This window comes from Alexandromys fortis, unplaced genomic scaffold (genome assembly GCF_014885135.2).
Source record: "Alexandromys fortis isolate MF-2015 unplaced genomic scaffold, M_Fortis_MF-2015_v1.1 scaffold_43, whole genome shotgun sequence".
NCBI classification, from domain to species: Eukaryota; Metazoa; Chordata; class Mammalia; order Rodentia; family Cricetidae; genus Alexandromys; species Alexandromys fortis.
The window spans coordinates 3,904,301-3,931,207 of record NW_026067928.1 but is presented as its reverse complement, the minus strand read 5'-3'; the positions used below and the strand labels follow the sequence as shown (position 1 = coordinate 3,931,207).

Sequence of the window (26,907 nt, the reverse complement as noted above, 5' to 3'; positions counted from 1 at the left end):
TCTTAGATTCAGTACTGCATCTCTCTCTCTCTCTCTCTCTCTCTCTCTCTCTCTCTCTCTCTCTCTCTCTCTCACACACACACACACACACACACACACACTTTTATTTAATAATGAATCAAACCCTTCTTTAAAGGTGCTTAGAATCTACTTTTAGTTAGAAGATCGCTTAAATTTTGCTTCTTTTGGGGGGGGGGGGCAAGAGAGTAGTATCCCAGCACTCGCATTTCCTATTCATCACCATCGGTTCAGGTGGTAAACGGTTTGTGCTGATTTAAGAGACAATGGTAAGACAAAGAGGGAACAGTCGAATCAGCATATGCCCTAGTGATTTGAAAAAAGAATGGGCTGTCACTTGATCTGAGGATGGATGGACCCCTCCTTCTGCCACATATGTGACCTTCGATTTCTGTCCTAAGGAATGAGTGCTATTATGTTTTCCTGTCTCATATGCCACGCTGTGCATGACTTAGATAAGGCAAGCGGAGCAGAACAAAAAGGCTAATTAGTATATTACTGGAGAGAAGGCAGATGCCAAACGTTTAGAAACTTGCAGACCGGCTTGTAGCTCATAACCGTTCTGGGGTTTGTGCTAATGCTCGGGATTAAATGAATTGTCAGCGTGCTGGGTGCCACTTTGTTTTGTTGTCCATAATCCCGTGTGTGTGTGTGGCGAGCAGGCTGCCGGCAAGGAAAGCGCAGCGTGGCTCACACTGCCAACTCTCACTGAAGCCTCATTCATTCTCATTCTAGAGTCAACACACTTCTCATTTTGCTGGGTAGAAAATTAGCAATGCAGCTCATATCCCTTGGATCAGTGAATGGAGGGAAGGGATAATTTGTACAGATTACCCAACTCCTATGAGTGAATGAGAAGACAAAGAAAGGAGGAGAAGGGAAATACCAGAGTAGCCAGAGACAAATGGGCCACTCACAAGCCCTTGTCTGGAACGTGGGGAATGAGAGCCTGAGGTCATTGTTTGAAGCTGAAGGAGTCCATTGTTTAATAACGTTTAAACACATTTAAGAAGTTCAGTGTCTCTAGGTAAAGTCAATATTTCTGTAAGGAAAATAACCAGAGTTGCATACACCCCTTCAAAGACACAGAAGAGATAATTATTGTAGTTGGTGTTGGGAAGGACATTTTATAAACCAGCTACTGTCCACATTTGAATGCATGCTAAAATAAGAATGGTCTGTAATAAATAAGTAATCAAAACATTTGTTTGTCCTGGTGCTTTCCTTAAAAATTACATCCCTGGACTGGATTCTGGTTGGGTACAATAGTTAAAAATTGTAGTCCGTATTAACGAAAATGGACTCTGATCAGAGATAGAAAACAGGGCCCAGGTGGATCTGTTGGGGAAATGTTTGTTTTAGAAGCTTGGGGCCCTGAATTAGACCCCAGAGCCCTATGAGAAATGGTAGTCCTGAGGCTGAAGAGATGGCTCCGAAGAGCACTTTTAATTTCCAGAGGACCCGAGTTGAGTTCCCAGCATCCAATACACTATCTTAGAACTGTTTGTGAACCCAGTTTCAAAGGATCCTTCACCCTCTGCTGGTCTCTGAGAGCCCCAGTGCATGAGTGCACACACACACACACACACACACACAAATAAAAATAAAAATGCCAGATACGGCAGCACCTGCCTGTAATTCCAGCACTGGGAGGGGCCACAGAGGCATCCCTGCGGCTTGTTAGTTCACCAGTCCAGGTAAACCAGTGAGCTCCAGGCAATGACAGAACCTGTCTCAAAGGAGGTGAACAGCCTTCCAGAGAATGACATCTGAGGTTGTCCTCTGGCTAACATACTTGTGCACACATCAGCACCCACCTGCACATGTATGTGCCTCTGAATACATATGCACATACAATACACACACGTGCACATAAAAAGTAGAAAGTAAAGAGCAGACCGGAAAGAATTTGATTCAGCTGTCATATCCATAATTGTATCTCAATATCAGATATTACCAATGAGACAGCTAGAGAGTGAGTTTACCTCATTGACAAGCTTTTAATTATGAGCAACAGTTGGCACTTGACTGTTTCCCTTTCTCATTAGAATCCTAAATTCCCTACAATCTCGTCAGGAGTGTTCTCTTTATTATCTACTCTGAACTTTCCTGCAGCCTTAAAATTCACCTAAGGCTTTCCTCAACCTCCCTGCCCAGAAAGGATCTCCAGTGCCCACCTGTGTTTGTTTCATCTGACTCTAGTTTTTGTTTTATTTTGTTTTGTTTAATAAATAATGCAGAAAGAGCCCATGATGTGGGAGTCCCCTCTGTTTGCTGTGATTATCATTGATGAATAAAGAAACTGCCTTGGCCCATTGATAGGGCAGAACTTAGGTAGGCAGGGAGGACTGGGCTGAATGCTGGGAGAAAGAAAGGTGGAGTCAGGGGATGCCATGGATCCGTTACCTGAGATAGACATGCTGAAACTTTGCTGGTAGGCCATGACCTCGTGATGATATACAGATTAATAGAAATGGGTTAAATTAAGATGTAAGAGTTCGTCAATAAGAATCTAGAGCTAATGGGCCAAGCAATGATTTAATTAATAAAGTTTCTGTGTGATTATTTCTGTTCAGGGCAGCCCGGTCGAACAGGCACCCTCTCCTGCAACAATCCCCCTCCTGCAACAATCCCAGTCATTCTCTGTATCCTCAAGGCAAAGAGTGCCAGAAGTTCATTATTCAACTTTTTGTGGTCACCAAGTTGTATATGTTCATATGTTGAGCTAAATATCATCATTGTAATATGTAGCTTTTTCTCTTTATATATTTGAATTACAAAAAGGCGACATATATCCATGCTTATGCGCCTGGCTGTATATCTCATGACCATTGTTCATTCTGCTTCTTCAGCTGGTCCAGGGAAAGAATAAAGACAGTGGAGTTGGGAGAACAAACACTTTCTCATACTCCAACTTTAGTAACAAGGACTCCATCAGAGCACATTTTGCTGCAGCAGAGACTGGCTGTCTGTTCTCAGTAGAATGCTCTGTCGGTTTAATGCATCAAAGTATAGTTAGAGAAGTATAAGTGAATTTGCTGTTAGTCTTTGTCTTTATGAAATGTACCCTCTAACTAGTGAAGGTGACCCATAGACCAAAAGGATACCCAGATATCCACAGCTTAAAAATGTAAATAAGGATACTATTGCTTCAATTGATTTTCAATTACTTCAGTAAGACCATGATCAATGCAACTGACAGAAAAAATAATTTATTGGGGATTTACAGCTTCAAAAGGTGACTCCATGACAAAAGCATGACAACAAGTAGGTAGGCATAGTGCTAAAACAATAGTTGAGAGCTTAAATCTTAATACACAAGCACACAGCAGAAAGAGAACTAACCAGGGATGGCATGGACTGAAATCTCAAACCTGCCCATGATGACACACCTCTTCCAACATGGCCATACCTTCTAGTCCTTCCCAAGCAGTTCTACTAGCTGGAGACCTAGCATTCAAATATATGAGCCTAGGAAGAGGATATTCTCATTCAAATCAACACACTCAGAGACACACATGTGCACGTGCTCACAAGCGCGTGTGCGTGCACACACACACACTTACACACTTACAACCATGTCAAGATTAAGAGAAGCTGACTCTCCAAATACGACACTGAAAAGTAAGTGGAAAGACAGCTCTGATGCCACTCTCTGAATCCACATCTGCACAATGATTTGCTTTTGACTAGCTTCTGACTTTGCAGAAAACTCTTTCTACATAGGACTGGAGACATCTTGCAGTTTCCAGTAGGAAGAGTAAACTAGAGAACCAGTTGCTAGCAAGAAGCTACACCACCCTAAGTGGTCCTTAAACTCCCCAACACGCAACAACGGTGTGCAGTCATCCAAGCAACCTCAATTCCTGGAGTCCACCCCAGAAACCCGGGTCTCTGAATTGTCCAAATAAGAACCAGATCCATATCCAGAGCTCTCCAGCATGTTTCCGTATCTAATGGTGCCTTGAAATTAGAATTCCTCTCAGCCAGTAGGGTAATTTTGTTTTGTTTTGTTGTTGTTTTGTATTTTTTTATTTTTTTTTTAGTAGGGTAAATTAAATGCAAAAGTCTAAGGATTTTGGTGTTATCAAACATAAGGGGAAATGCATATAAAGGAAACAAAAAGAATCCCTTCCGGTATTTTTTTTATTTGCCAAGAAAATAGTTTTGACCTAAGAACTGCAAACTCTTCAATAGCTTTCCTATGCCAAGTGCCCGGCAACCAACACATCAGTGTGTGCGTGGGTACACAGCAGCATCCTTACTTTATAGTTCAAGTTGAACTTGACAAAAGCAGTAAAACTAGAATCTAAAACATGACCTTTGTCATTTCTGGGTCCATTCCACAGCAGTGTTGCTGAAGGCGCTGGGGAAAGGGGAGAGCGCCTACAAAATCCCTGTTAACACCCCATTGTCCCATGCTCCTCCTGAGTTTCCAACTTAAGCTTTTAAGAAAAGAGGCTACCCATGCAATAAATCTAATTATTCAAACATTGCTCTTTCTGAAGCTCTTGAGGTAAAATTCAGAAAACTCTTCAAGGACTCATCCATAAAGCTCATTAACATATTGGCAACTTATCTCTTATATTGGTCCCTGGGAAAGCTGGGTTTTAGGTTGTTAGCTCCTTGCCTACATAACCTGAGCACTGGTCTCCTCATCTGCCATGTTTTCCTGTTGGAATCCACTTCATTTTCAACTCTCTTTGCCAAGAACAGTAAGCTGACATGTACACGTTTGTACATAAAATAAAACTATAACCTTACCTGAATTTGCATATTTTGATGGCAGCCACCATCCACTGGCCTTGCTTTCAATTGTCTCATCCATCAGTAATCACACTGAATCATACTGGTCTTATTAACAATATTGATTTTTCACTACCATTGCTATTCATCTAGAAATACGGTAAGAGGAAATATCCAACTTCAACTCGCTACCATCTGCTTGTAGTAGATCTTATTCCAAGGAAGACAGCCAGCATTCCTGTGCAGTAGATTGAGATGCGCAGCCCATATGATGTCTGCTGCTAGATTGCCACCTTTAGTTCTAAGCTTATGTTAGTTCTAAGCTTATGTTAGTATTTACAAAGAGATATTGTCCCTTAGATGCCCCACAATCTTCAATATAAATATGCTCAGGAGAAAAAATACAAAATGAGCCACCACTTCTTTGACATTTATGACTCCTTGTAGGTCCCTACCTAACCTGGTCATCTTTACCAGAAATCTAGGAATTTAAGAGCTCACCACAATAGTATATCCCATTATTTTAACCACCTAAAGAACTTCCTTTCAAACTCCCATTGTTTGGCATTGTACATGGCAAACAAACACTGTACCCTTGAGCAGTTTTCTCCAGCTTTCAAATTCCTTTCTCCCCTCTCTTTGCTGTTTTTTTTTTTTTTTTCCTGACATGCTCTTTGCTGACAATTCATTGTTCCATTTTCCACCACTAAGTGGGTAAGAGCATGAACAGACTTCTAAAGTCTGGCTTATATCGATATCACATGTTAGCAGGTCCTTCTGTACCTTAGACAAGGAAAAGAGGTTGAGGAGAGACCAGGACTGAGAAAGTAGAGATCAGAGAAGGCTTACAGGATGGAAGCAAGAATTTTGTGTGGGAACCATAGTGGGACAATTGGGCCTTTACAGGTGTTGAAGAACAGGAAAGCTAATGACAGCAACTGTGGTCCACATATGCACAGTAATGGGGTTGCTTTTATTAATGTTATTTTTTTTATATGGTGCAACCAGAAAGTTGTGGCTAGCAAAGATGTTGAGGGTAGCCTTGAAGGCCCCGTGCCTTAAATGGATGTGCCTTAGAATTTATCAGATTAAGTAACTCTTTCCAGATGGAATAAAAATATTAGTGTGCTACATGGGAAGAGTGGCTGTCATTCCGACAGTGCAGACCTTTGATGGTTTGACTTCGGAACGATTCTAAGGAAAGAAGAAATATATGCCTCTGTGATGCTTAATTCGGCTGTCAACTTGACGAGACTTGGAACCACTGAAGAGATGGACCTCTGGGTGAGCCCAATGGATATTGTTTTCCTTAGAGGAATCCAAGCGGGAAGATCCATCCATTCTGAGTGGCACCTCCAGACTAGACAGCAAGGACAAAGTGAGCTGAGTGTAGTTCATCTCTCTCTGCTTCCCGCCTGTTAACGGAATGTGAGCAGCTGCCTCAAGCTCCTGCTGCGGCATCTCCCCTGCCCAGGGGTGAGTTGTTTATAGGTGTTAGCCTTTAACTCCAAGTCCCTAAGAATGCACTGGTGTCACATGAAGGAAAGAAATAAAAGCACCTCCTCTCGGAGTCGGTTGACCATGAGTGAGTTCCCATTTGAACTCTCTGCTATATGCTCCCTGTGTCTTCCATCCTCTGGCTCCTTTATGAGATTGACTCTACGCCTGCCTAAAGGCTGTTCTGTGATTCTGTTTGTCCTTGTGTCTTTGTGTGTCTGTCTGTGTATGAACTGCATGTGAGTATGTGTGTGCTATAAGAGTAGTATATGTATGTACCTAAGGAAACCCTCCCTCTGTATTTATTAAAGAGCATAGAAAGCATCACATGGGGGAAAGAATGCAAAAAAATTACCATTTTCCAAGGGATTAAGTCACTCGCTCCAACTGATCCCAACTGACCCAGATAATGAACATTGCTGTTTATCAACCAGTCTCCATAAGCGGTTGCTTTTAACCTTCGTGGTAGATTTTAGGACTTTGCTTTCAAATTCTGTGTTTGCTGCTTTCAGCAAATGATACCCATGCATTGTCTCAGATAGGGACATGGAAAAATACATAATTTTAAGCTTGTAGCTATGCATTGGCTTAGACTGTGAAAGTTGATTACATGGGAAATTCAAGGCAAGCAAGGTTGATTGTTAGCATTGTTCTCTTAAAGAAAAGCAAACAAACAGTTGGAATACGAAGGTAGCTAACAGTCTTATGTGACCTCAAGGTGTGTTATTAACTCTGGCAATGAGGACTAGCAAAAGACTCTTACACTGAAGTGTTTTCAGAACTGCCACAATGATGGACTACATTGTGGATCTGGAGTCAACAGAAACCCTTTTACCCACAATTCGGTTTTGTCTCAGTATTGCTTTTGCCACAGTGACAATATGAAATAATTCAGATAGCCCCTAGAATATGTGCACACACATACACATGGATACACGCACATACATAGACACACATGTGCACTCACAGACCTGTTTGAAAGGAAAGGTTTCATGCTATTAAGGGGTTATATTTGCATAATAGAAGCAAAGGAAACTTTTGTGCTCTTTCATAGGACTCAAATTCCTCTTCTTCTGCTTCTAGCCTCTGTCTCCTCCCCAGCCCCCACCAACTCATCCTCATCCTTTTTACTTCTCTTGCTTTTTTTTTTTCAATAATGTACATGTGCAAATTTGGAGATTAAAAAAAGACAAGAAAGGAAAAAAAATGAAAAGACAAGAAGAATAGGAAGTGGGGGAAGAAGGAAGAGGGAGAGGAGAAAGAGGAGCAAGGAGGAGAGGAGCAGTCAGAAGGGTAAGGAGTGACAGCCAATGGAATTCACAAGCAGCAGAGCTGGCAGGCTGCCTCCACCACGATTAGACAGGCGATGGTGGAGGAGCACATGTTCTGGTCCCAGGTAGCCTGGCCGAAAGCAGATAAGGAAACATAGGGCCACCATATGACTTGGCTTCAGGAAGCCCTTTCTGTCTGTAACCAGTATTCAGAGACCACTTAAAATCAGATCCAAAACTAATAGTTCCCACTGCTGAACTGCAACATCAAGCTGAATCGTCTGACTTGCCAAGTTTCTACGGTTAAAATTAATGCTGTGTTTGGCAAAGGCTGTCACACGAGCAATTGGAGCCATCTGAGAGGAGCCAGAGGAGCCTGGCTTTCTCCACTCTTGGGTCCCCCTGAATCACATCTCTGCATTTATCTGCTTCCCGCACAAGTGAAATGAGGTACAAACCAGTCACAAGAATTCAAACGCACCATTGGATCCAGGGATGTGCAAACTGAGAGCATAGGTTTGAAAAAGCAGTATGTCAGGAAGAAATTAGAGGTGTCGCCTTCAGAATGTGCAGAAGGCGCCGCAAGAATACACCGACAGGAATTTTCCATTTGCTTAACCAACAAGTTGGTCTGAGAAACTCTAAAGAGATTTACTCTAAGCCTGGGATGAGAAAGTAAAGGGGAAGGAGGAGAAGTACCAGCTTCATTTAGAAAGACATTCTACATCCTGACACTTTAAAACCCATGCCTAAGGCAGATAGCCAGATTAGACGTGCCAGCAGCACACCTGCAGATGAGTGAGTTCCTCGTAGGACCATGGCAGACTGAGTGAGACACTAAGTAGACATCGTTTCCCAAATAATAGTTTAGGAGGCAGAATCTGCATATGGAACTCCTTGGTCAATTCTCTCCAAATAGTTGTCTACTGAAAACACTGGTGAAACAATAGATAACCAATGGCCAGTATGAAATAGGATTGACAGACGAAGCAAAAGACAAAGGCTTCGGAACACTTAGCTCCTAGCATCCTACCTAGCTGTTCTAATTGGATCGTTGTTTGACTGATAAACCATCTCATAATCATTAAAGCCAATTTCAAGTCTTAGGGATGCAGCTTTCTCTCGGTAGGATTTGAATGCAGTGAGAGGGCCCACCTACTCAAAAAAACACTGGGTCATATAAGTCTATCTTTCCTACTACATGCAACAGGAGCATGTTAGCTGCTATGACGTTTCTAGAAAGAAAATGAAGTCCGAAATGCATGAGCTACTCCTTTGAGCTCCCAAACTCTAATGAGACCACAAGAACGGCCAGTCTAGGAGAGCCCAGCTCAGTGAGGACAATGGCAATAAATGACAGATCATCCAAGATGCAGGACAACCAACAAGATAGTGCTGGAACACCAAGAGGGAGCGAGAAAAGCCATGTCCACAGTGAGAACGGGAACATTTCTCTGATAGTGAATGTGTCCTGCATCTATCAGGCTAACTCATCATGAGCGTTCCAATGTCCAATTTGCATGAGTCATCGTCTTTTCTTTCTTTTCCCACTAAAGAGACTTTAGTGAGTCTGCTCTGGACACAGATGGTTCCCACTACCAGTTCCCCTACCCAGTCTTTCACAAGCATGTCCTCCATTCCTTTATCTACTATTTCCCTACCCTTCCTTCTACCAAACTAATACAAAACCTTCCAAACAGTCTATCTAAACCAGAAACCAGACCAATTATTTAGCCTTCAATCTATCTCATAACACTTAACAAGTGTGACTTTCCCTCAGGAGATAGGAACAAATATCTAGTCTTCATAGAGTGAGCATAAGCTACAGACTAAAGGAATGGTTTCGTGAGCTACTGAGCCTGCTACAGTTGCTCACAGACGTATATACTAAGGGTTTTTATAGGAACCCTTGATGTCTTAGTTAAATGGCTCAGAGGACCACCAAAAAGTGCTTCTGCCTGTCCACTTGCTCAGGACTTTGCCATCAACTGACTCCTCCATTAGACTGTAGGGGCTGTACCCTGGTGAAGAGATCCTATACAGCTCTGACACAAGCCAATTCTGCTTGCTGGCCCCTTTAAGAAATGTAACATTGCACAAGTTCCCTTCACGACTTGAGAAAGCCTCATTCTGCATGCCAGGCATGATGTTCATTGTCACAATTTATTGCCAATGTGTCAGGGTCAACAATGTATGCCCTGCCTGGTAATAGTCAAAGAAAATGTACTTTCTGTAGTTTGTACATTTAATCTAATTTTGCCTTCAAGCACCCACACTTGTGAGTAATGGCGGACAGCATAGCCAGGGAATGGTTTATGCAATTTCTTTGGTTCTGGAGCAAATCCAGCCTTTTCCATTTTTCTTCACCTGTATTCCCACGTTGGTTCTTAGAATTATGGAGAACTTTCAATGAATATGAGGTGCAGAAAAAGAGGCATCTTGGAGTCATACCCAAGCCTCAGGAACAGACTGCCGCTTGTCCTCACTGACCTCTACCTAGTATGACGTCAGGCTGGCAGTCCCCGGTTATCCGTCCTATATAAACTTGCACTGTTGAAGAAGTTTCATGGGCTTTCGTACTGGTTCCACTGCACCTTGGTTGTCCTAAGAACTGTAGGCCTGAGTGTCTGCCATGTCCTTTCAGCCAGTAACTCTGTCCTCTAGCACTGGCTTGGGTCGTCCAGACTGCGACAGGGGTCCTTCTGACTTGGGCACATTGCTAGTTCATGAGTGCTCCATCCTAGAACATCGCATGTCTCCAGCTTGTCACACATACATAGACTGGTGATCCCTCTCATGGTGAATGAGCCAGAGGTGTATGTTGAAAGACAGAGACATGACCAACTAAGAAAGGCTATGTTACATAGGGATCAGGCTGGGGGAAGGGAAGTGGAAACCCAGGCCCTGGGGAGAAGAGATTTAGGTTAATGGGCAGCACAAGGAATGCTGGGAGGAGCAGTCAGCAGAGTGATGATGCTGAGAGAACTGGGTGGAGCCATGGGTACTGAGGGAGGCTGGGAAAGCTGCCCACCTCCACTTTGGTAAGTTAAAGGCACCTCAGTTAGCCTTTGTCCCAGGTTTCTGAGACCTACCAGGTCTGATCCCTCGGCAGGCCATTTGGAATATATTCTTCAGAACCTCATTCCTCGGGTAGTTTATGTTGAATCTTCTCTCCTACAAATTCATTGCAGCAATATTTTTTACAAAATTTTATAAAAACACAGTAAAAGCCAATTACTAGAAAGACCAAAATAATACACAGTACAACCCCCTCTTTCTCAAAGCATACGGATTCAAAGAGGTTGAGTCTGGCCTATCGAGTTGCTCTAGAAATGACTAGAAGCTGATTGTCCATTTCAGAACATCTCGCTGTGTGGGTTAAATAATCTTACAACAGGATGGCAGGGGGGTGTCAGGCCTGTACCTGTGGGTAGCACTGGCCTAGAGTGTGCCCTCATGGGCTGAACATAGCCCCTGGGCAATGCCCAGAGCTGGCAAGAGCAAGCATTACTACTGCAGAAGTCTGAAGTTTCTTAACAGCCTTTGACTGCCACACCTAGCAGTGCTTGGTGCCACACCCCAAGACTTTAGCCTTGAGGTAAAAGCAGGACACACACACACACACACATACACACACACACACACACTTTTACCTTGGTCTCTGTTACTCTCTGCCTCTTCACAATTTAAGGACCAATTTCTGATGTGTGTTTTTGGTATTTAGATAAGAAAGCTCCCTCTCTCTCTCTCTCTCTCTCTCTCTCTCTCTCTCTCTCTCTCTCTCTCTCCTTCCCTTCTTTCATCCTCCCCTTACCAACATTTAAAAAAAAACTCACTCTGGAAAAAGCTTCGCTCCTACTAGGAACATTTTTTTTCTAAGTTGGCTTTGGAAGTCAGGGCTGATCAATGCCCTCTTTGTTTCTCTTGGTATCCGCCCTCCTCCCAGAGGGAGAACTGCCATTGACAAAATGGGTGGAGAGCCTCGGAGGCAGAAAGAATTTACAGGATATGAAAATATTTCATAAAACGCCTATTAAACTAAAATTTTGGTAATAAAAATAGAATAATTAGGAAGGCTTTTATGACTTTGCATCAGTATTGCATTAGACTTGCTTGATAATTACATAAAATGGTCATTTTGGTGGAAGCCTTTACATATTCTTTTACTGTACACCTATATCGGCATGAGACAGGAAGAGTGTCCTTGTTATATTTCTTTATGGGGAGAGTCAAAAATAATATCCGCACTGTAAAATAAAGAGGTAAATTTTTTTTTCATGTTGTAAAAGTCAGGGTATTGAAATTTTTTTCTATGTTAATGTATATAGTATATTTGAATAACAGTGACTATTTTTTTTACATTATCTGCTCATTTTATGAGGGTAGATGTGTGTGCACACACATACACACATACACACCCACATGGAGGGCACCAGATCCCCTGGAGCTGGGGTAACAGGTGATTGTGAACCTCCTGACATGGGTGCTGGGAGCCCAACTCAGGCCCTCTACAAAAGCAGTGTGCCCTCTTAATAAAGAGGTAAATTTTAAGAGTCCCCTCCCCCATCCTCTCTTTTTCACCTACTACTAGATATACATGTAAACATCTAGAGGGGAATTAGTTTTTAAGTGAATGATCTTTATTTTACCCCTGGCGTTTTAACATCAATAGCAATTAACTTTTACTATGTTTTTACAAAAACTGGCTTGCTAGGAGAAAATTCTCAACATTTTTATATTTCAAAAAAAACTATAAATTCTAAATAATGCCTGAAAAATTGTATTATGCAATTCAAAATAACACCCCCAAAGCAACAAATTTTAGACAGCGTTTGCATATTTTCCTTTCGTTTGCCAGAACCATCTAGTTAGTTTTGTCATCATTTCCATTCCAATAGCTATCATCTATCTGGGAGTTGCTGTTATAACAAAAATTTCTACTTAAGCCTTACCCCTTAAAGCTTAAAGCTAGACCCAAGTCACATTCATCTCATATTTTGAAAGTTTGGCTAAGAGGGAAGGATGTTGAAGATGCAAGATAAATGGTCATTAAATTAGTTAATTATTGAGAGTGAGCTTCTATTGCACACATTACCCCTCCAAGTATATAAATTTTAAAATTAATCTATATTACTTTTTAAAGTACTAAGTGCATACAGCTTGTTAATGCTGAGCAGATATTGCTGTGTCCTATAATAGGTTTTAAAAACACTCCTGGGGTATCACACCAAGTCCACATAGAACAGTGGCATTCTCACACTCTAGAGCTGGGGGGAATTTAATGAATGGGTCACTGGTGGGACTGTGAAGAACTTGCAGAAGATGGGGCTGCATCACAGAGCTGCACTGTTTGCCCCTCAGACCCAAAGGGCCGCTGAGACAGTATCACAGGGTGAGGAAAACTTCGAATGAGGAAACCCAGCTAAAAAAAAAAATACACCGTTCTGTCACACATCCAGAAAACATTTCAAATGACATTGAGTACAGTGCTCTTTCCCAACACTCACTGCTTTGTCCCTTCTGACAGCACCTGTGACTTTTGGTCAAGGGCTGCTGCCAACCTGAAGTCCATGGTCCTGCCGGGAAAGGGCCTGGGGAGTAAACAGCCGGCCTCACTCTGCTTCCTCTTTCTGCTCTCCAGCTGGTGTTTCGTGCTGGCAGAGTCCACCTCCAGCAAGTGGCTAAAGAAGCCTACTTAGATGTAGGTCAGAGTCCCAGTTTCCAGAGGAAAATGGGAATGTAGGAGAGAAGCTAGAAGGATAATGTGATCAATGTGTCTTCTGACAGTTTCTGCTCAGAGATTACCCAGAGTGGCATATATGCTCTTTGGAATTGACATTACCTTCAAAAACATAATAAAGCTAATATGTACATATTAAGAGTAAAACATTTTCCATACTTTTTAATAATATTCATGGAAACAATAGTTGTGATAATTTGTTTTCTGTCAATTTGTCACAAATTAAGGTCATCTGAGAAAAGGAACTCACAGTTGAGAAGATGTCTCCCTAAGACTGGCCTGTGCCAGGCAACTGAGAAAAACTCCGAGAAGAAGGAGTCTTCCCTGGGGAAAACAAACACACAAGAAATATCATACAGATTAGACAGGCTATATTTAGAATATGTATATAATAACAGTGAATGAAAGAGGGCCATGAATCTGAAAGAGAGTTGGAAGATATATAAGGGTAGGTTTGGGAGGAGGTGAGAAATGTTGGAACTAAATTATAATCTCAAAACTTTTTCAAAGATAGTCCTATAAGTTAGTCTACAGGCATTTCCTAAATTAATGACTGATGAGAGAAGGCCCAGTTTCCCTTGGGTACATAGTATGGAGTTATATAAGACAGCTGAACAGGTCTTGGAGAGCAAGCTGGTAAGCAGTGTTCCTCTATGGTTTCCATTTCACTTCGTGCATTCAAGCTCCCTCCTTGAGATCCTGATCTCCCTTCAAGTGTGACCTATTGTGGAGTATTACTCTAACTTTGTAAAGGTGTTGATGCTGCATTTGTTTAACTGTGTAAAGATGTGTTACTTTTGTTTATGCTGCATTTGTTTAACTACGTAAAGTTGTGCTGTTTCACCTTACCTGCCTAAGGCACCTGATTGGCCTAATTAAAAGCTAAATAGCCAGTCTAGGCAGAGAAGGGATAGGTGGGGCTGTCTGGCAGAAAGAGTAAGTAGGAGGAGGAATACAGGTGAGAGAGAGAGAGAGAGAGAGAGAGAGAGAGAGAGAGAGAGAGAGAGAACAATGGAGAAAGAGAAGGACACATGGGGAGGGGGGAGGCAGGTGACAGCTAAGCAGCAGCCAGCCAGACATGGAGGAAAGACATGCAGAATGAAAGAAAGGTGAAAAAAAGCCCCAAGGCAAAGTGTTGATGAATGAAAACAAGTTATAAGAGCTTGTTGGACAAGGATAAACTAAGGCCAAGCATTCATAACTAATATTAAGTCTCCCTGTCATGATTTGGGGCCTGGTGAGCTGAGAAAGCCTGCTACAGTGACCTGAGAATAGTTGTAGGATGACATAAACCCTTTTCGCCCCAATTGCTTTTGCTCATGGTGCTTTATCAATAGAAAACTAATTAAGACAATACTAAGCACTCCTTTTTGGCAGTCCCATTATGTATTAGGAGAGCTAGACATAACTTTGTTATATGGACGTCATATTTGAAGCAGCCAGTTACAAATTCCTCTTTAAATTCATGACGTTTTCCCCTTCTGATTCTTCATTCCTAAAATAGAAAGCAAGATTGAGATTAACAAGCTCAGGCAGGTCGTGTTGAGTAAACCAATCCGACTCACCTAATAAGACTGGGTTTGGAAGAAGAAAACTGCATCTGAGCTTTCTTTTCCCAGTGAGTGTCTGAAGCACAAGACAGAGCCCTTTCATGCTAGACAGGGATCAGAGAGGTGCAGTCTCTGGCCTCGACTCAGAAATTCTTTGTGGACTCCTAAGTCCTTGTCCAGCAGGCTCTGGAGTCAAGAGAATTCCTAAACGTCTGATTTTCAGGTCACCTCAAAGATTCTGCAAACCCTCCTATTTCTATTAAAATTAGCAAAAATTAAGTCTTGCTTTTGTCCTTGGGATTTAACAGAGACTTCACGTTTACTATGGTTTAAAGATGTGTCTTAAAAACCAAAGTGTTGGACACAATGGATTTAGATACTGAATTACACACGTCTTCAACAAATAGTTTGTCTAATTAATGTGTTTGGTTAGGAAAACTCTAAACATATGATAAAATGTCTAGCTACATAAAGATGGTTGTAAAATATTTTAAAGGAAATAAAATGAAGGAATAAGAAGGAAATTAAGTTGCATATGTACAATTTTGATATTCTTTTCAAATTTTCAACCTTTAGATTGCTTGCAAGTTGGGACATAAAACACAGAAATGAATTCAAGGTCCTTAATTTCAAAGTAGTCAGCATCACCAATAAGATTTGTGTTTGTGAGCTTTACTAGTTTGTCTTGTTAATGCTGGATAAAAATATACTTAAAGAAAAGAAAGCATAATATTAGATAGTAGTAGGGTGTGAGATTGATAAAAGGAAATTTGGTCCTGGAGGTTTCAGTTTCTATGATTGAGATGAGGTGCCTTGTGCAAGTGTTTAAAAAGAAGTGTGAAAAAAAAGAAAAAAAAAAGAAGTGTGCCTGGCTTGCTCTTTGGAAGGCTATTTCCTGAGGTCATGACATTCCCCTTCCTACCGCCACAACCCCAGCTCCCTTGGGATGATGCAGCCCTCGTCAAGCAACTGAACCTGCCAGTGTATTGATCTTTGACTTCCCAGTCTCTAGAGCTGTGGGCAAGTAAATTTATGTTCTTTATAATTTAATCAGTCTCAGGCATTTGGTGCCATCAGCACAAGCTGAGTAAGACAGTATCCATTAACAAATCAGGCAACAATGAAGATCTTTCCAATTAATTTCAGATGTGTTCACTTCACTGTAATTCCTGAGTCATGAAAATTCTTCTCTACAAACAAAACTTGCCTGCAATTTTCCCACTCCCAGCCTTCAAAACAGTTTTATTAGCGTGTGGGTTCAAAGGGATGCATTACCATCACTGTGTTTCTTTCAGTCCCTCTTCCTTTACCCTCCCTTCTTTCTTCTTTCCCAGGTTGTCCCAACTCCATCAATTATGCCTCCTTAAGGAAATAAAACTGAAGCATTTCCCTCACAACAAACATATTTAGACATTCCCTGACTTATGACTGTTAACTAGAGAGTTTTAACTTTAAAATAATGTAAAAAGCTCTCGGTGTCTTTTGCTTCTATACCACATGCAATAAATTGCTTGATACTCAACTTTTTATAGCATAGCCTTCTACTAAATGAGTTTTTGCTCAGCTAATGTGGGCCAGCGTGGTTTTTAAGGTAGAACAGGCTGAACAATGATGTTCAACTGGGCTAGGGATTGCAAGTGCAATTTAGGAGACATTATCCATCATAAACTGAGAAGAATTGGTGTATGAACACCTGTCCACGAACACATAGCCAAGCAAAAGATTACTATCCACTTAAAGTCGCTGTCTCTAAAAGACCACCATGATAGATGAGAACTCAAAGTTAAAGAGCACAAACATACATGCCTGATGAAGTATGAACTAAAGGTAAACTCATGAGCATCAGCACTTTCTTCCTGAGAGCTGGGTCAGAGAAGAGTGAGAAGAGCCCCTCTGAGGGTCTGTTGAGAAAGGGATGGAAGCCGGGAGAGGAAGCAAGAGCTAGGCACACAATGCTCCATTCTTCCACAACTTTACAGATAGATAGATAGATGATAGATAGATAGATGATAGATAGATAGATAGATAGATAGATAGATAGATAGATAGATAGATAGAGTAGATGGGTTAGTTCAAGAAAAGAGATGGTACAAAATTAGGGCTTCTAGACCATGGGATCCATTACTATTGATTGAAGTGGGAGAGCATTAGAAAGACACATAAATAATATGGAAAACAATATGAGGGGTCTTCAGGAGAAATGCCCCTGGAAGCCTAGAGATGAGCTTCAACAAGGTATTTTTTACCTTAAAGTAAAAATAAGACAGGGAGCTATTAGCATGGGTGGGCTAATGGACAAGATAATGGACAGGAGGGAAGAAAAGAGAAGTTGTCTTCAGAGAACTCTTCCAAAGGGGAATATCTGACCTTTCTATCCTTTCAGGGGTGGTGGGGAGTGGCATGCCAAAGGGTTTAGCTCAACACAGCCCATGTGACAAAGGCTGTGAGGAATCAGGGAGTAGGAACATAAAGCAGAAGCTGCGAAACCACAGCTTTTTAAGTCTAAGAAAGAGAAAGAGAAACAAGAGACAGAGACAGAGACACAGAGAGATAGACTAGAGGGATAAATGCAGGGGTGTGTGGCCCCATTTCTTTGTACTGTGTGATTTGACCTCTTATAGCAGAGGTTTTTCAGCTTTCCTAACACTGAGACCCTGTAGTATAGTTCCTCATGTTGTGGCAGCCCCAACCATAACATTATTTTCATTTCTGCTTCATAACTGTAATTTTGCAACTGTTATGAATCATAACGCAAATATTTTAGAGGTAGAGGTTTGCCAAAGGGGTCATGACCCACAGGTTGAGACTGCTGTCTTAGAGTGAACAAAACCTTAAAGGGCCAGGCACATGAGCGAGCATTCAGTACCTCTTAAAAACAACATCCTTTCTCAGAAGAAAGCCCTTTCAACTTACTTCCTGCGTGGAGCCAATTTGAGAGGTAACAAAAGGTAGTGGTGAGGGGAGGGGTGGTGAATAAATCATATGTCAGCATAATAGGTTTTCTTGAAACTATGTATTTTAAGATATGTAAAATCCATTCAAATCAATTTGTTTATCTCATGTGACTGTCCCAAATCTCTCCGGCACCAAAATAATTACTACTAGTGCCTTTTCCTTTATATAAACCATCAAATGCCAACTGTAACAATGCCACTCAATGGGCAACTTGTTCCTGTTTTTGAAACCGTGCATGTCAAACTACCTAAACACAAAGCAATGAACCTGATTTCTCACGCCACATACAAAAACCCATTTCATTACCTTGTAATCACATCTCATACTTTGCGAAACCAAACCATACTAAACATTCATAAATCACATTGCAGAGCCGTGACACCTTTTCAGATTCCTAATATCTTTGGGTGGTCTTTTGATATCATGAAGGTGCTTTGTTTTGCCTTTTTCCAGGTAAAGTTAGGGACTATAGTAAATTTAGTAAGGGAAAATCATGAAATCTAGACCAGTTTAAACTGTTACTTCTAGAGATTTGACAACCTGTGGCTTTTTACAATCAGTAACCAGACAACGCAGTCTGCCAAAGGAGCTGAGCTGGAACAACCAGGTATAGACTATATACTAGCTTTCAGACTGCTTGGCCAGCTTCCATTCCATGGAAGTCAAGTGTTGGTGATTTGTTTTTCTTCTCAGAGGTGGAGGTGGGGGAGAAGAAGGAGGAAAAGAGGGAAGGAAGGAAGGAAATCTGGGTCCTTTTCAAAAGCAAGTGTCTTGATTTGTTCAGCTCTTTGGGGAAAGACAAATTTCTCCAGAGCCCTCTGCCCACTGCCTCCCCCCCTTCTACAAGGTTTAGTTATCACAAGCTCGAATGTCTGTTGGAGTCTTAAAATAACCCAGAAACCTAAAAGCCATTGATACTCAGTCAACACCAGTGATGTGAATTGAAAAAAAGAAAATTCTCAATCCATCACAATTCCCTTTAAAAAATGAGCATCTTGACATTTTGAGAGTGGAAGTTAAATCATTTGCATTTTTCAAACCGAACTGCTAAAGAAACACACACACACACACACACACACACACACACATTGAATGAGAATAATATGCTACAGAAAGTTTCACAGCAGACACATAGCAAGCACCTCCCACTAAATTAGCCTTTCCAATGCTTGAAGAGTGACCTCCAGGGACTTTAGGGAATTACCTGGCTTTGTGATTCAAGTGCTCCTTACCTCTTGACACATTTTCTAAATAGAACTGTCTATAAAAGCTGTCCAGCCAGCACTGAAGACTGCTTCAGGAAGATGCCAGGAACACTCCTAACCCTGCATTCAATAGCCTAAGAAACCTCAAGACAGGGCCTTCAGCTTAGAAGGTCAAGGGTTTGCTGGGTAAACACAAGCACCCGAGTATGGATCCCAGTTCCAACATCAAAAGTTGCTTGTGGTATCTCGCACTGTAACCCCACTGCAAGGGAATGGAGGTAGGAGGACCCATACTCCCTGGCCAGCCAGCCTAGTGATCTATTGTGAGCTCACCAAGGCCAGCTGGACTGCGATTGAAAAAGCATGGGATAAAACCGGACTCTCTGAATATGGCGGACAATGAGGGCTGTTGAGAAGCCAAGGACAATGCCACTGGGTTTTGATCCTACTTCATGTTCTGGCTTTTTGGGAGCCTAGCCAGTTTGGATGTCCACCTTCCTAGACCAGGATGGAGCGGGGAGGACTTTGGACTTTCCACAGGGCAGGGAACCCTGACTGCCCCTCAGACTGGAGAGGGAGGGGGAGAGGAGAGGGAGGAGGGGGGAAAAGGGAGACTGGGAGGGAAATGGGAGGCGGGGAGGAGGCGGAAAAATTTTTTTTTCAATAAAAAATTATATTTAAAAAAAAATGAGATCCACGTTCAGTGAGAGACTCCATCACTGCAAGGGAATGGAGGCAGGAGGATCCAGACTCCCTGGCCAGTCAGCCTAGTCAAAGCATGAGATCCAGGTTCAGTGAGAGTCTCTATCTATACAAACAAAGCAGGGTCTCTGAGATAGTTCACTGCATAACGATATTTGCAGCTGAGCAGAGGACTTGAGTGCAATCCCCAAAGCACACATGACAGGAGAAAATCCATGCTTGCTAGTTGTCCCCGCTACACAATGTGTGCACACACTTGCACACCACACACATGCACAGACACACTTTTTATTGAAAATTTATAAAGTGGAGAATTGAAAATGACTTTCCAATATCAACCTCTAACCACACACACACACACAATTACCACAACTACTCCACAAATGAAAGAAAGAAAGAGAGAGAAAGAAAGAGAAAGAAAGAAAGAAAGAAAGAAAGAAAGAAAGAAAGAAAGAGGAGGGAGGGGGAGAGAGAGAGTGAGAAAGAGAGAGAGCAAGCAGAATCTTTCATGGGAGAGCATATGGTTCTCATTACCATCACTTGATGTTAGCATGTAGGAGGGAAAGTTGATTGTGTTAGAATACGTCAAAGCCTGTTTGTTACACAGAAAGGAAAAGAGAGAGAATTTGTCTAAGCAAAACACAAAGATGTTTCAGGGCCTTGGACATTTGTATTTTTAGAACACTAAGGGTGGTTAAGCAGGAACATGGTACCTTGTGATGAAGCAACAGTACAAAAGCTTCAGGTCTGGCTGGGCTGGAGAGGAAACGATAAATCAGCCACCTGTGTGTGGTGCCACAGATACCAAGCCCTTTGAAATCCCTGAGCTCACTCTGAAACAGAAGAGACTGCTTGTCCCATGCTTCCCATAAAACCCTGTGAGAAAAGGCAACCTTGGGGAGCGGGAGCATTCACACTGTAATGAAGCAGACTTTTATTGCTCCGATAACTGCTGACCTGGCATTCTAGTGACTTCAGTGCACATGAAGATCCCCAATTTCTGACTTCAGAAGCACACCGGGTGTCAGGTGATGTGAGCTGTGCTCTGTGCTCCCAGAGGTCACAGGAGCATAACCTTAGACCCCAGCCCACATCTGGAAAGCCAAACATACCCAGAGGGAACGATCTTTGGACCATAAGCAAACAACTATCACAACACAAGGACAACACTCGTGCCCTTTCTTCTAAAGGAAGGAAAGTTAACATAGACATTGGAACATTGAACTTTAGCTCTTCACTTTCAAAACTACTGGTAACCTTGGTTGCTTCATCAGGAAAATGTAAACATGGCAGAATTTACAGTCTCTGAAGATTTGATAGCTGACATACATTTGCGTCTACCTGAAGTGTGGAAGTCTATGGATCAATGGGAGCAACTGACTATATTTATTTGGAATCCTTTAAGAATATCTTATAAGCTTATCTTTTACATCTTAATATATTAATAAGGAAACAGATCTTAAACCAAAGAGGTGTTACCTGCATAAGAAATATCAGCAAAAAAAAAAAAAAATAGCCAGAGCAATGCAGTAAGTGTTGAGAACATCACCTCTCTCATAGCAAAAGGAGCCCATTCACCACTACCCCTCAAAGACACCAAGGCACTACAGCACAAAGTTAACGTCTGCTAGAGTAAAAACGATGAGGAACTTTGAGGTAAGGCATAGAAGGCAAGGAAAATGTGCAACATATTCTTAAATGATTTCAATAAGCATTTTATAAGTTTAAAAAATTAAGCTGGAATTATACTTCAATGGCAGAGTCTATGTTAAGAATGCTGAAATATTGACCTTGAGGTCAATCCTTACACACATCCAAAAAATAAAAGAAAATATTCTGTTTTAACTTTGAAAAATAATAATAAATACAATGTTTGTGCAAGAGACAAACCTTCAAATATGAACTACATTAAGATGTTGTTTTCTACCTATTACATTTGTAAGCTTCAAAAAGTGTGGTTCAATTCTGCCTTGGGTAGGACTAAAAGAGGCAATTGTATATATTTTTGATGGGAATGCATATTTCTGGAGGTAAATTTCATAATTCCTATGAAAAAACACATACTCAAACTCATTAAGACCACTGCATGAATTCCTACTAAAAGTATATACTTTAACATAGGAAACAATATATGTGACAAGATTTTTCTCTATGAAAGTCTTTGCATTAGGAAAACATTGGAAGCAGTATTATTCTTTTATAGTGTAGTCATTAAGTAAGTTACAGAACCTTCGCTTAACGGAATACCTTGTACACACAGGGAAGTGATAGGCTACCAGCAGAGTGCACCTACTGTGTGTTGGCCTCGGCAGTGAGTTTGATCCTGGAACAACAAAAAAGGAAAAAGAGAGGGTAGAGCAAAGATGGGAAAGGAGGGGCAAGGACAGGAAGGAAGAAAAGAGAGAAAGGAAAGGAACAAAAGACAAAAATGGGAGAAAGAAAGAAGGGAACTAATAGAAAAGAATACTGAAGGTTTTTAAAGACAGTGTAGAAAATATTTTCATATAAACACGGTGCAACAAGAGAAAACAGTGAGGAAATATATGATAGATACAAGAGTGGATAAATCAGTACATACGGGTGTATGCTATTTCCATAAAAATTTTAACAGGCATGAAAAGCTGCACCAGAACTTAGCAGCCCTACTGAGCTGCACTGCTGCAGTACTAAAGGGAAGATGTTTCACTCTTTGCACCTGTTGAAGTTGGAAGCCTGTGAATACAGTCCCTGATCCCAAATCAGAGCAAACTCATTGCTCACCATGTCAGTGCCCTCAACAAAGGCTAGAAATGGAAGAGGAGGGCTCTGGGAGATGCTGACTGGGAGATGTTGAGTGAAGACCGATCCTTCCGTGTCTAAAGTCAGACACATGAGGTCAGGAAGGCACATGTGTTATCACCATCAAGCGAAAGGCACAGGCATCCCCGTGTTCACTTCACCAGGAAGGACAGGAGGCAGATCTGGACACTGGGGAGGGAAGGAAGTTGTTAATCTAAGATGCATTTGGGGGGTCCTGTTGCTGATCTTACAAAAGCAGATGATAAATCTGTTTTTCATCCTTTTTTTTTTCTTACCAGACTGCCACTGACTGTAATTCTTCTATGCATGGCAAATAAATTATAGAATCATCTTGGCAAACATTTTCTTCCAAATGTGTGTTTGGGGGAACCAATAATTTTACAGAAATCCTGCTAGGGAATTCCACAGTTAAAGGTTTGCAAACCAAGAGTATCATTTTCACACATGAATATTCATGAGGAAAGGAGCATTTTTTCGAAGGAGGAAAGTCATTTTTGTTTTTTAATCTGAAAACGTGGGCATGGTGCCAGGGCACTAGCTGAGAGTTCGCATTTTATCCACAAGTATGCGGCCAAGAGCTAAGTAGACATGGAGAGGGCTTTCGAAAACCTCAAAGTCTTCCAAAGAATTTCAGTAGCTGGGGACCAAGTCTTCAAATATATGAGCTTATGGATGCCATTCTCATTCAGATCCCCACAGTTATTGTCTGGGACGCTCTGCATCTGAACTTCACCACGAAGGCTCTAAAGAGGGCACCTCGGCAGATGGGAGTGCGTGTGGGAGAAGCCACACATTTGAACTAGAAAGGAGTGACAGGAAAGCCAGGTTGCTCCATGCTAACCGCTTGCAGGCATGGGACAGCCACAAGAGTTCACCCATGGGCTACCTTTATCTCTCTTCAGAGAGAGCGTGCTCCACAACAGCTCAAAGACCTCCCTCAGACTGCTTCCTCTCTTAAGGGTTCCACTCTTGGGAGAGAGCTTTTAGCACACAGATCTCTGGGAGACAGTCAAAAATCATATTTAATGTAGCATACTGTGAAATCGATACACAAATTCAAGAACCCAAAGTTCCATGATTTGAAATCCTTTAATTAGCTAATAACACTGCTAAACATGCCATGTGTCATTTAAAAAACTTTTATGGCGCGAGTCAGTCATAATACCTTGGGAAACATGACAGTAAAACCTGGCATGACTAAAGACAGCTAGTTCCTCTAAGCTAACATTTTCAATAACTTCCCCCAATACACACACAAGCTGTTAGTAGGACTCACCCTCTGAAATTCTCTACACTTCTTTATTCCTAGCCAAACTCTTCCCACTTAACTCTCCGAATAGTTTACATCTTCATGAAATCTCCTTTCATAATAAAGACCAGTTCCATCATCATAAGAGAAGACTCATTACAGTTTCTTCAGAACAAATCATTTAGAATTTTTTTGCGATGTACTTTGATCATATTTATCCCTTTCCCCAGCTCCTCCTAGATCGACCCGCATCCACTGTGGTTATTTGGATGGCAATGGTCCCTATAAGATTAGAATGATGTAAGTTCCAGTGTTGTACCTGCTTACCTGGCTGTTGCCATAGTCCCTGCCGTGATGATCATGGACTCGCCCTCAAAAACTATAAACCCCAATAAACTTATACCTCTACAGGTTGCCTGGGTTCATGATGTCTTATCACTCGATAGTGACCCAAGCATTAATTCTTTTTATCTATAAAGTTTGCCTGTGTCAGGCTTTACACCGGACTGATGGAAATTCTAATTCCTTGGATTTTCAGAAAACTCCTATTATATCAAAGTAATGCTGTTCTGTTATAAAGAGTCTATGGCACGTCCCGGCTAGTTGCTGTGAAGTTGATATGTTTTGTATCAAACATAGTGTGTTTGCAACTTCTGGAACAAGACCTAGCCCCTAGTATGCAGGAGAAAATAGTTATTAGATGACTGATAGAATAAATAGAACACCCTAATGTATTTAATAAAATCTAAAATCAGGTACATAAAACATAGAAGCTTCATTCAACCCCTTTTCTTCTAACTTCAAATGCGCTCTCTGACCCTCTGACACATCAACAGAGCAGCACTCTTTACTCAGTCTTTTTTTATAGACTCAACTTTTTAAAAGTACGAGCGGTCATTTAGCAAATTCTGATCATTGGATTGTCATGTTACTTTCAATGAGTAGTTTTAATAACTTCATAAAGCACATTTTCCTCTAGTTATGACGACTTTGCAATGGCTCTCAGCACCCTGGGACTGTCCTGGCTTGTGTTTGTCAGGATCCAGAAATCATAAAATGTGTCAGACTTGGAATCCTGTCAGAGTCAGACAGTGCCCAAGCAGCTTAGCATGTCACGGTCAGGTGCCAGAATGAAGCCTTGCTGAGTCATCCTGCATCTTTCAGGGGACAGGAAAACATTATACAACATCTCTGGCCCCCAGTCATGCCGGAGGCAAATCAAACTCGTGCTGATTAATTAGTTCGCAGTTCCCCTGAGTCGTTTGTTAAATATTTACTAAGTGCCTACTATGTTCTCCCATGTAGTTCCAGGGATTAAATCATGCCATATAGGCTCCCAAACCCTACCAGCAGAATGCAGCAAGTGTCCCCATGTCCACAGAACTGGGAAGATGATGTCTTTCTGTGATGTCTCATCCAATCATAAGCATCTTTCTGATGGCTGCTCTCAGTTTCACATGTTCCAGTCCAGGCAACAAAGGTCAGTGAGGGGCTACAGCTAGTTCACTGGCACATTGCTAGCGAGAGAGAACAGGGTTTCTTTCGATTTTTTTTGTTAATATATGAGGCAGGAAGTTTAATTATGGCTTTTTTCATGCACGCTTTCTTTCAGCTGAGCCTCCTCCCCTTCTCCTCTCCCGTCTCCCACACCTGCTTGTATGCTATGTTCACAGTACTCCAGTGTTCTCCTTTCTGTATTCGTGTCTCAGGTCTATGACTATGTCTATGACTCCCACTTCCAATCTTTCAAGCCTCTTTTTTCCGTTCTCACGGTCCCCTTTCTTGTTCATTCCCTGACCTCCACCCACCTTCTATTTATCATTCATCATTGCCAATTCATCTTGATAGACGTCTGAGCTGGTTTGACTTCTTGATTTCTGTAAACACAGAAGGAATAAACATGAATGAACCAGGGTCTCTGTGGTGTGATCTAGAATCTTCTGGGTATGTGGATGGTATGATATTAAATGCAGATTAGGAAATCCCTGAGCCCACAGCCTTTACCCTTGAGCAATAATGTACTCTGCCTTTCTCAAAGAAAACATTCACATCAATATTCTAACACAAGAATAGGTAAGGTTTGAGGAGCACCTTCTCTGGGCAGCTCATACAGTTTATTTTGGTTTGGTATATCAGTGAGGAAACAGTGAAAACTAAAAGCACAGATTTGTCTTAGTTAAACTGGTGGTTAAATTTCAACTCAGTCATTTCCTGACCATGGCTATGACCCAGAGTTAATGTCTTTACTTCTCTATGCTTCTCTAGCCTTACCTGAAAAAAAGGGCAGGGCCCGCCTTTCCCAGCCAGGGTTATTCAGTGACTTGTTATATAAACAGAAGACGTGGGCCATAGCTAGCACAGAGTTACATTGCATGTTTTAACGGTTCTTTTAACTTAAGTAGAATGTAAGTAAACTAAAAAGCAAAAGGCACTTTCTGGGGAAAGACCGTAAACAGGAATGAAAGGTTTGGAGGAAAGTTAAAGTCCCAGACCATACCTGGGGATGTTATGCACCTGTTAATGAATGGTACCTCTCTACCTGAATCATACATCTGAATCTCCATATACATTTGGTCTCTATGAAGGAACCCTCCATACCCTTTGGAGAACATACCCTTTGGAACCTGGTTCCAAACTGGCATAGCTTCCAGGGCTACTGTGTGTTCTCTCAATGAGGAAGACTCCGGCCCAGGCCTCAGCTGTTCGTCCCATCATCTGAAAGTCAAATTCTGTTGTCTTCATTGTTCCTAACATGAATACATATCAGAGGGGGCCAGGGGCTAAATAAGAGGACTCGAGCCTCATAAACTTTTAAGTGAAGCTTGTTACAATTGCCAACGATTCAAATGAGACTGCTGTCGTGGTTTGAAAGAAAATGGCTTCCAAAAGGAATAGCATTATTAGAAGGTGTGGCCTTGTTGGAAGAGTGTTTCTCTGTAGGGGCAGACTTGGAGGTCTCTTTTCTCAAGCTTCATTCGGTGGGACAGTCAACTTTCTGTTACCTCTGAATCAAGATGTAGGACTCTCAGATCCAGCGCCACCTCTGCAAGCACGCTGCCATGCTCCTCATCCTGATGATAATGGACTGAACGCTGAAACTGTAAGAGAGCCACCCCAATTAAATGGTTTTATTTATATGAGTTTCCATGGACCTTGGTGTCTCTGTACAGCCATA

The 26,907-nt window shown here is 41.7% G+C and overlaps 1 long non-coding RNA gene across 4 annotated transcripts; it reads right to left on the bottom strand.

Annotated features, from left to right (window-relative positions):
- Positions 1–9,324: 9,324 nt before the first annotated feature.
- Positions 9,325–25,862, bottom strand: LOC126503150 (uncharacterized). 4 transcript variants are annotated; one of them, XR_007592182.1, is made up of 6 exons: positions 25,541–25,727; positions 25,080–25,249; positions 22,445–22,651; positions 13,523–14,767; positions 10,625–10,706; positions 9,325–10,323 (listed from the first exon to the last, which is right to left on the bottom strand). It is a non-coding gene; the product is annotated as an uncharacterized lncRNA (long non-coding RNA). The 4 variants fall into 4 exon arrangements; XR_007592183.1 differs by lacking the exons at positions 9,325–10,323; positions 10,625–10,706 and adding an exon at positions 25,824–25,862 and having other exon boundaries at positions 12,190–14,767; positions 25,541–25,609; XR_007592184.1 differs by lacking the exons at positions 9,325–10,323; positions 10,625–10,706 and adding an exon at positions 25,737–25,818 and having other exon boundaries at positions 12,190–14,767; positions 25,541–25,609.
- Between the last annotated feature and the right edge of the window lie 1,045 nt (positions 25,863–26,907).